The following is a 10,732-nucleotide window of genomic DNA, read 5'->3' as shown; positions in this document are numbered from 1 at the left end:
ACAAGTCCATTGTCAAGGTTCAAGAGGAAGTTATAAAACAACAGTAGATTTATCTCCAACATATTTAGGGATATCAGTATGGCTGAATGTGCTGATACCACTTGTTATCTGTGTATCAGGAAGCACGGATAAGGGGAGGAAGTTCTACCAGTATAGTAAGAATGGCAAGGGAGTATCCAGTATTGATACCTGCCAACTCTCTCAGTAGTATAGATTGTGACATGAAGGATAATGCGGGAAATTCAGTTTTGATAGATAAAAAAGGGAGTTGAATTAGCACCAACGTGTGCCACCTATGATAAGATTTGTAAAGTCGGCCGTAAGTGGGCAGATCTGTCAGCAACATGAGGATGGCCGTGGGTTTCCTCGAGCTCTGCCCGGTTTCTTTCCACCATAATGCTGGCCGCCGTCATATGAGTGAAATATTCTTGAGTACGACGTAAAACACCAATCAAATAAATAAATAAATATATTGAATAACTTGTAAGGTATTATTGCACGTGGCTAATTTTTCTGTTAAGGATGCATACTTTCGTCCCAGAACACCCATCGGATTTTGGGTGTGGCAGATGTGGAGCCGTGCGTGGATTTTGTTCAAGTTGTTGTCAATGAAGTGGAAGTGCGACTGGACGGAAGGATGTCTAATGTGACCAAGTCGACCACTGATCTGCTGTCTAGAATGGATATTGGTGCACATCTGGAAGAGCCACAGAGTAGGACTTTGGAGTCGCTGATCCACAAGCACAAAAATGCCATTAACCTGTCTGAACTCGACCTAGGCAGATGTCACTTGACTGAACACCAGATAACACCACAGATGATGTTCCTCTGAAGATTCCTCATCGGACAAGCCCCCTCACACATATGGACAGAAGTGCGAAATTACTTCAAGAAACGTCTTGATACGGGTTTGATTCAGGAGTCATCCAGTTCATCTGCTTCACCTTTAGTTCTCTTGCGTAAGAAGGATGGCTCATTGCGGTTGTGTTGTGACTGTCGGGCACAATGCTGAGACGCTAAATGATGCTTATCTTCTACCACACATCGAGGGAGCACTTGATGTCCTCAAGGATGCAAGATACTCTTGCAGTCTTCACTTGGCCCATGATTTTAATCAAATACTGGTAGCTCCAAAAAACATCAAAAAACTGCCTTTAGAGCGTGCACAAGTGGAATATCGAAGGATGCCCTTCGGAATGACTGGAGCCGCGGCGATATTCAGGGCGTTAATGGACAAAATGTTAGGTGATCAAAAAAAATCTTGATCTACTTAGATGACATTTTTGGTGTTTGTCAGCAGCTTTGAACAGACAATCGAGAGGATGAACATGGTGATGTCTCGACTAGGCGCAGCATTAGTAAAAGTGGTGCCGGAAAAGCGTCAGCTTTTAAGAAGAGACTTAGATACCCATGGCATATAGTTTCTGAAGGCGGAATCAACCCAGATGCCGACAAGCTTCAAACGGGAAGAGGGAAGGCATATTCACACTACCATTGGATCTGCCGTTGCTAAACGACTGCTGCGAATTGCTGAAATTGATTTTACTGTGTTCGAACCCGGCACGAACAATGTTGAAAATATACTGGTCGTCACAGACATCTACACGAAATTCACGCAGTCGTTCCCTGCAAAGGACCAGACGGTTGGGACTGTTGCTAGGATTCTATTCATAGAGTGGTTTGACATGTATGGCATACCAGAGCTACTTCGCAGTGACAAAGGAAATGGTAACTGTGAGAGACTCAGTCGGACTATACATAATCTTGTGAGGACTATCCCTCAGGAGAATAAATGGAAATGGCCAAGTACGCTCCATGAACCAGAGTACGCATATCGATCCACATGCCACAACATAATTTGCTCCATTTTACCTTTCCTTCGGTCGGGAACCAAGAATACCTGTCGTCTTCCTGTTAGCAAAGCCTGTCCGAACACCAACAACCTGTTCTTAGTTGCTGGACCAACGTGTCCTGGTGGAGGATATTCAACCGACATCACCGTCAGCATCTTCACCAAGTCATGACGTACGTCTGACAGGGGTCCGAAATGGAATCTCATAAAATCGACAGTGGACGTGGAGTTGGAGACCTTACCTACCATGTTAGATACTACTAATGACAGAGCATACAGGTACACACCAGAACATCTACAAAAATTCCTGTGTTTGTTGTAAAACAGGGAGTGACAATTAGCTCCTCGATGGTTCCAGCTGCGTTAGCACACATCCGCCAGACCCGATTACACTTGGTCCACATGTCCGGGGTGCAACCCCACACCTAGATGTTAGATGCCTTAGAGATTATGCTGTCAATATTTAAGCAGGGGAGTGTGGACGGTTAAGCAGTACCAGATATTATGTTTTCACGAGTTTACTTTTGCCAAAGTTAGTCCGTGATAACCGGATCCCCGATGTACCACACTTGTAGAAAGAATGCGAATTTATGTATTCTTGAATAGGAACTATGTAATTTTGACAGAGATTTTGGTTGTGTCTTACACGTAATAAGATGAAGAAAATCATGCTTTTTGGGCTGTATTTAGTTGTAATATTGAGTTAGCTCAATAATAATATAATAATAATATAAAAATATTGTCAAGCGAAGTCACTCTCTGACAATCAATCAGATCGGCGGCAGCCAGAATAATTTTGTCTGTGAATTTGTAGATTCTTCACTACATTAGAGGCACTACAAGAAAACACGTTACATGAAGTATATGGCAGATGAAAACTCATTAAAAACTGTCCACAGGAAGGGCTGAATTTCTTTTCTTAGAATTATTTCAACCCAGAAAAATTCGTTTGGAACTTTGGATTCTAGGGATAGCTGTGTGACCAGTGACGTCACATCAGGTTTTTGGCTTGGTTTCATCCTTTAAAATGATATATATGTAGATATATAAATGCACTCGCCTAATGGACACTGAAACAAACTCTTTCAAGAGGAAAATATGGATGTGACGTCACTGATACCCAATCGGTCACTACAGACCACCGTATTTCTGATGTTTTAAAACCATTTTACTCGGTTGGACAAATTAAAAAAAACTTAATCGAACTATTTTCATGGACAGTGTTTAATGATCTTTCTCCTGATATACACTTCATTGTATTGTTTTGTTTGCCTTTAACCATTAATGTAAACGGTGATGTAATACTACCGACCTAATCTTTGATGTGCTGTGAGTAAAACGGTGATGCAGTCTATGTTATGTGAACCTTGTTTCGGTAAAGTGTGGGTTGGGGATTGGGAGGGATTATTTCACCATATATCAATCCCAAAGATCCTGAGAAAAGCTCAAGGCATGTTCCTCCCATTCTGTGTGATTGTTTTCATTTACATGTGGCTCAAACCCGGATTTGATGGATCGGGAATTTGTAGATACCTCCACTCTCAGAACTAGCTGTTTGTGGGACATTGGTGACAACAAGCAGCCGACGACACTTGCGTAGCTGTTTGCGGCCCAAGTTCAACTTTCGTGGAAGATCACTTCGTCGCTGCTCTGGTTTTACTCTGTACTGTACGTCTTTAATTATAATACGGTGTGCAAATCCGTACAAATCACATTTGAAAGTTTGACTTGAAAGTTTGTCAGTAATCGTTCGCCAGCTGTCCGTAGCTTACTGTGATCACACTGGATTCCTCCACACAGCAAACTAACCACCATCGATTGAATGGGTGAGAATTTCTTGAGCTGCACATATGGGGTTAAGAAATAATGAGATAAATGGGTCAGTCAGAACCTCATGTTAAAGAAAACATTCAGATTTCATGTATGTCCCAAGCTAAATATGTAGAACTCATCTTAAACTTGATCTGAGGATCTACTAAGTATACCTGAGTACCAAATGTTATTGAGATCGGACAATATTTGGAGCAGTCATTACTTGGAAATCAAAGCGTGACGGATGAACATGCATGCATACAAACAGATAGATGGGAAGATCTAAATTTATACTCCTTCCTCCTTGTTGTGAAAGCGTGTAAGAATAATTAAACACCCTCAGGCTACAGATCGAAATGCAGCAGAATTTACAGTGAACGTCAGATTTCTTGACTTTTCTCTGAATTTTTCCAGAATTATAGCCCAAAAATTTCATAGTACCGATGAATGACGAGAATCATGAAGCTGGTGCACTTTGACGCGCACCTCAGAGTTCAACCATGTATATGCAACAGAAAAATCTGTATGGAAATAGGCCTAAAATGCTTCAGAATTAACGGCCATAACGATGTATTGGACTAAAATTCATAATTTGGAGACTCTTTACATGTTTTTGCCTATAATTTATTTCTTTAATTCAGGTGACGTAACCTAGGCTACGGGAATACAATATATAACCGTTCTCGTATGTGTACAATTTAATAAAGAGACATACCGTACCCGGTTCGTAATATTCCTAAAGGACCTCTTGCAACTAGACAGAAAATCGTTCCCTTGTCGTACAGGCCGATTGCTAACCTGCTCACAGTGACAGATCGTCTGCGAAATGACACAAGGGCTGCCCCGGTTTGCCCTTGAAGCTGTTATGTAACAGGTGTAGACGATGAAATAGGCCAAGCTAAAATATTCGTTGATAACAATCAGCCTACTGTATGCCGCTTAATGCATAGGGTAATATCCTTTTCAGTCTAATGTTGGTATTTGAAACAAGTTTTGTCTTGCGAACAGTAGTATAGAGAATAGGAGTTCTGGACCACCCTCCCCCTGGGCCCTCCCCTTGGCAAATAGAGGCTCCCAGCCCTATTTCCCTGCTTCTGGGGGTCCTATTAGACATATCCATTGCACCAGGTATACTTCGATAAATACAACCACATGCCAAAGGGTCGCAATAATTGCCAGTGGCTTCTCATCGATTCCACGGAGCTCTGTGGTAAGAGTTGTCTGTGGGAGTACTGCGGGGTTCACCTGGCCCGTCTGCGGAAGAGTCTTGGCACCCAGCCATGTATTAGCTGTGGCCGGGGTGTTAAAAACCGATTTCGGCTTTGCGTGGCCTGCGGATATAATAATGTCCAGACGCCCATCTCTCAGATCCCTAAAGTGGAGGAAAAGAACGACCTCGCCATCAACGTGTTCGGGTGGGACAAGGGTGCGATCGTGCATCGTCTCAGCAAGCAGCCCGGCGACACGCCCCGAATCAATCTGCTGCTGATTGGGAAGGCAGGCAAATTCCATTATACGTCGATAAAAGATCTCAATCGTCTCCTGTTTCAAGAAATTAAGGCACACCATTGCAAACACTCCTGCGAGCGTTGTCTACACGGTTACACAAGGGAGGATCTGCTCGAGGCGCATAAGCCGGAATGCCGTGGGATTGGCCAGACGGCGGTGAGGGTGGAAATGCCCCAGGAGGGGGAAAACAAGTTCACCTTTCAGAACCACCACAAACAGCTACCGGTTCCGTTCATCATATATGCCGACTTTGAGGCTCTGATTAAAAAGGTTGAAGGCCCACCCGCGTCACCTACAGAGAGCAACACTCAAAAGACTCAGCACCACGAGCCATGTAGTTACTGCTATGTTGTGGTGCGTTGCGACGGCCACACAAAACACCCCGTGGAATACAGAGGCCCTAACGCGACGGAACATTTCCTCAGAGCTCTCCGGCAGGAGGAGCGGGAAATCAAAGATGTTTTAGCTAACCCTATAGCCATGAGGATGACTCCCTAGGACTGGCAGGCCCACAACAACGCCGCAACCTGTCACGTGTGTGAGAAGCCTCTAGGCGCCGATTCTGCGCGCGATCACTGCCATATCACCGGCAAGTACAGAGGCGCGGCCCATAACGTATGCAACCTAAAGTTGCGGCTGGGTCCTAAGACAGCCATACCAGTAGTCTTCCACAACCTACGGGGCTACGACGGGCACCTCTTGATGCAAGCCATAAGTAAGGTGGAGGGCCGCATCTCCTGCATCCCCAACAACTCCGCAACAGCTCCGCTTCATCGACAGCGTTCAATTCTTACCGGCTTCCCTTGACAATCTCGTAGAGGCCAACAAACCTGAGGCTTTCCACATCACAGCCCGGTATGAGCCTGCCGAAGAAAAACGCAAGTTACTCATGCGCTAGGGTGTCTACCCTTATGAGTATATGGACTCCTGGGAGCGCTTCGACGAGTCCAGCCTCCCACCTAAAGAGGCTTTCTACAGTAAGCTCAAAGTCGGAGGCATTAGCGATGAGGACTACATCCATGCTCAACAGGTATGGAAGGTGTTTGACTACACCAATCTGGGAGACTACACAGACCTTTACCGCCGCATAGACGTGCTACTGTTGGCTGATGTGTTTGAGGCCTTCCGGAAGACTTGTTTACGGCAGTATGGATTGGACCCTGCTCACTACTTTACGAGCCCATGTCTCTCGTGGGATGCACTGTTCAAGAAGACCGGGGTAGAGCTGGAGCTGTTGACGGACTATGACCAATATCTCTTCATTGAGAAGGGGTTGCGAGGAGGTATCTCTATGGTAAGTAAGCGATACGCCAAAGCCAATAATCCGCAGGTGGAGGGATACAACCCCGAAAGTCCAAACAGCTACATCCAATACCTAGACGCCAATAATATATATGGCTGGGCTATGAGTCCAGTAGCTGTAGGTGGCGCGCAGCGCGTCGGTGAAATGATTGCTACCCACCCCCACGACAGTCCTGAGGGTTACATCCTTGAGGTCGACCTAGAGTATCCGGCCGACTTACAAAACACACATAACGGCTACCCATTAGCCCCGGAGCGTCTGGTGGTTCAGAAGGAGTGGATGTCAGACTATCAGCACGGTCTTCTCAGTAAGAAAGCGCCTACCGAGGTCGAAAAGCTGGTCCCCAACCTCCGCAACAGGGAACGGTACGTCCTGCACTAACGGAACCTACAGCTGTATCTATCTCTGGAAATGCGCCTGACAAAGGTTCACCGGGCCCTGAGATTCGCCCAGAGCCCTTGGATGGAACCCTATATCATGATAAACACCGAGCTCCGAAAAACGGCCGCGAGTAAATTCGAGAAGGACCTGTACAAGCTAATGAACAACTCGGTCTTCGGAAAAACTATGGAGAATCTTCGGAAGCGTGTGGACGTCAAGCTGGTACGCTCTGGAGAAGACGACAAGCTCCGACGCTTGATAGCCAGCCCGAGCTTCGCACGGGCAAACATATTTGATGATGACCTCGCAGCGATTCAGATGCACAAGACGATGTACCAGTAGTCCCCCTCGCCCAGTTTCTTGTCCAGCAGGTGCTGTTCAATCAGCCCTCTCTGGATCGTGACATCTGGGGAGGAACCACAGCTTGAGGAGCTTCCTCCTGTAGAAGCCATCTTACTCCGCTCTCTGTAGTCGACCGCTACTTGCTTGTGCAGCGCGGTGACTGATGGTGAGTTCGTGTACATGATGCTTTAGTCTGCAACCAGAAAAAAAATAAGCAACATCGTGTAACTGTAGTATCTTAGCTGGAGCTCGAGGTATGCCATCAGTTAGTGCTGGTATAGAGATATAGGGAGCTTTTGACTGCAGATTGTTTACCGGTCGGGCAGACTGCCATGGTAACCAGAACCCCTTAATGACGTCATATTTACGGAGATTCCAGGCTCCAGCTAGAAAGGGCTCGCACGGAAATTTCGAACTTGTGTATCACTGCATTGTTTAGCTAACCCCACACGCCAACAATAACGTCTCTGATGGGTGTGGAAACGAGTGTTATTATAGTGATGCCAAAAGACCCACCCTGTTCTCTGAACTCTGAACTCTGAACTCTGGATGCTGTCAGATATCAGAAAAATGAGGATCTGCTACACAGACCTTGTTTATCACTGTTCGCTTGAAATTAACAAAATAGATACGGTACCTATGATTTTCAGCCTTAGATGATTAACTTATGCACGATTTTCGTATAACAGGATATAGTCTTTTTACGCTCTAACATTTATATATTTTTTTATAGATAATGCAAGCAGCCACAAAAAATAATGGTTTCAATTATAGACTCTATTTTGGAAATTAACATAGATCTCTCACAGTGTGCCTTCCTAGATATGGCACAAATACGACAGGTTTAACTCAACATATGTTCAACGAAACATTTACATTCAACAAACTGGAACAGTACACACACTTGTCATAAGAGAACGAAAAGACAATCTGCTGGAACGCTTTACACAACTAAAACAAACTCCAAGCGTTCTACACCGTGTTCCAGATTCATCTCTTCACGCCTGTTATCTGTTACAACTTTCTCCACGATATGGCTGCAGTAATGACGAAGTGGCGTTAAGCCATGATCATTCTTTCTACTACAACTTTCACAATGGCGTTAATTTTCTCAAAACTTGAACTTTTGCCTGTGTGTCATTTTCATTGTGGTAAGTCAACCGTGAATCTAGCTACATGTGTACACTCAAAAAATTAATCTGTTAATTTTATAGAAAGCCTGTTATCTGAGTGATGCTACAACGTTTCCTGTTATTGCAGCTATTCTGTTAATTATAACACACATATTCTTTTAATTAAACATAAAGATTCTATTAGACTAACAGGATACTATGTTCAGTATGTCAGAATACTGTGTTGTAATAACAGAATACATTCTAGCATCACTCAAAAAACAGACTTTCTGTTCAACTGGGCAAATTAATGTTTTGAGCGTATAACATTAAATATACATTCCTTCTCTTTTAGAGTTATAAGACTAACGCACCGAGCACAATTTAAATAAAGATTTACTGCTGTTTCATAAATGTATGCGCATATAACATGGTTAATTACGAATTTTATGATTATCCCGGAATATATGAATATGAAATATAATGCATAGCGATTTGCTTCATTCATATAGGTAGGGTATCAAAATTGCATGAAGCATGAAACACCTGTCAAATATATCACTATTCTCTTATCCCGAATTAATTTAAAACGTTATCCCGAAAAATGTTACAAAAATCATAACAACTGAGTGCATATTTAAATCTGTCCAAAAAAAACCATTCAGTGTTACCGAATCAGATATTAACTGATGCAAATCTATCAGATTATATTTCTTTCCTAATGCAAACGAAATTCATTTGTGGTATTTACCTATTGTTAGTGTAATCTGCATTAAGTACTAAATTTCCTCTCAGACACCGTATACCTATAGAATCGAGGTTGTAACCTTACCTTAGGCTATGTGTTCATAGTCGTCTCGACATCAGCTTTGTCCCATCTTCCGGGTGCCAGGTTTATATGCTGCTGGTCACGTGATACAAGAGGATGTGATCACGTCATTTTTTCTCCCCACCACTCTGTATACTTACACTTGCCACTTCGCAACAATTCAGGTTTGTACGAAAATAACTGTTACTACAGGAAACTATTTTAGTGGTTCAACGAACTGCGTCTTACTTGTGTGATCTTAGTCATACAGATCTACTGGCACAATCAGCGTACCTGCCAAAAGCGTCAAGCTTTTGTGTGTTAGAGAAAAAACACGGCTAATTAGCAAACATGACGTCACCCCTACGCTATGTTAATAAGTAACTAAACTATATGCTTCGTTAATTAGTGTTATATGAATATCGCAAAACCCGAAGTCTTTCTTATAAATGTTACATTTACTAAATGCAACAGCAATGTTATGTTTTACTGTTGAGTAATGCTAGAATGTATTCAGTTATTATAACACAATATTCTGTCACACTGAACATAATATCCTGTTAGTCTAATAGAATGTTTATGTTGAATTAATAGAATATATGCGCTATATTTAACAGAACAATGTGCTGCAACAACAGAATATATTCTAGCACCACTCATGAAGACAACAGACTTTCTATTAAAATTAACAGATTAATTTTTTGGAGTGTGGTATGTGTAGGCAATCTACAACTCTGCTATCAACTAACATTTGTAGCTATGTGAGTACTAAATTTATATTTGCCTTCATTATCTTTAAGATGTCTCTCCAACAAATATCCCTTCGATGACGCAAGATACACTTATGTTTCTCTACGACAGTTGGACTCCCAAGTAATTTCTTCCAGCGTGATGTGAACATCGCATGTAAACATTATTGAATGGTACCCATCATAATGCTGGCCTCTGTAGTATAAGTAAAATATTCTTGGGTATGGCGTAAAACACCAATCAAATAAATAAATAAAATCAGAGCAGACTCATTTATTGCTGAATCGACAAAATGTTGTTCAGGTACCTGGTGAGGTGCGTGGGTTGCCTTTATCCACACACCGCGGCCTAGCGATCGGCTTCCTCAAAGAACCACGTATATAAAAACATATCTCTGTAAACAGAACGTTGTATGTCACTGTGTGGCACTTGTATACACAATATGGCCAATAGTATCAAATATTGTCCAGATGAAATTTTTGCAGCCTCTAGAAATATCTCGGAGGCCTCTGTGCTGAAGAGGTTAGCACGCCAAAGCTGCGAAATGAACCAGGAGCCTCTCACCAATGCGGTCGCTGTGAGTTCAAGCCCAGCTGATCCTGTCTTCTTCTCCGTCCGTGCGTGGGAAGGTCTGTCATCTCGTGGATTCCCCCGGGCTCTGCCCGGATTCCTCCCACTGTAATGCGTTGTGGGTTTCTCTACAGGGGCAGATGTACAATTTATATACACGTATATGCCAGAATAGTATTAACCAAGTCCCCAAAGAAATTGACAGTATATCTTAATGCCACCAGCTCTACAAACATTTGGCAGCTCATATATGAAGTTTGAAAACACAAAGCACCAAACAACTTCTCGCAATG

Source organism: Liolophura sinensis, chromosome 6, assembly GCF_032854445.1.
Source record: "Liolophura sinensis isolate JHLJ2023 chromosome 6, CUHK_Ljap_v2, whole genome shotgun sequence".
Lineage (NCBI taxonomy): Eukaryota > Metazoa > Mollusca > Polyplacophora > Chitonida > Chitonidae > Liolophura > Liolophura sinensis.
The sequence above is the reverse complement of the archived record's forward strand: the minus strand, read 5'-3'. Positions refer to the sequence as shown.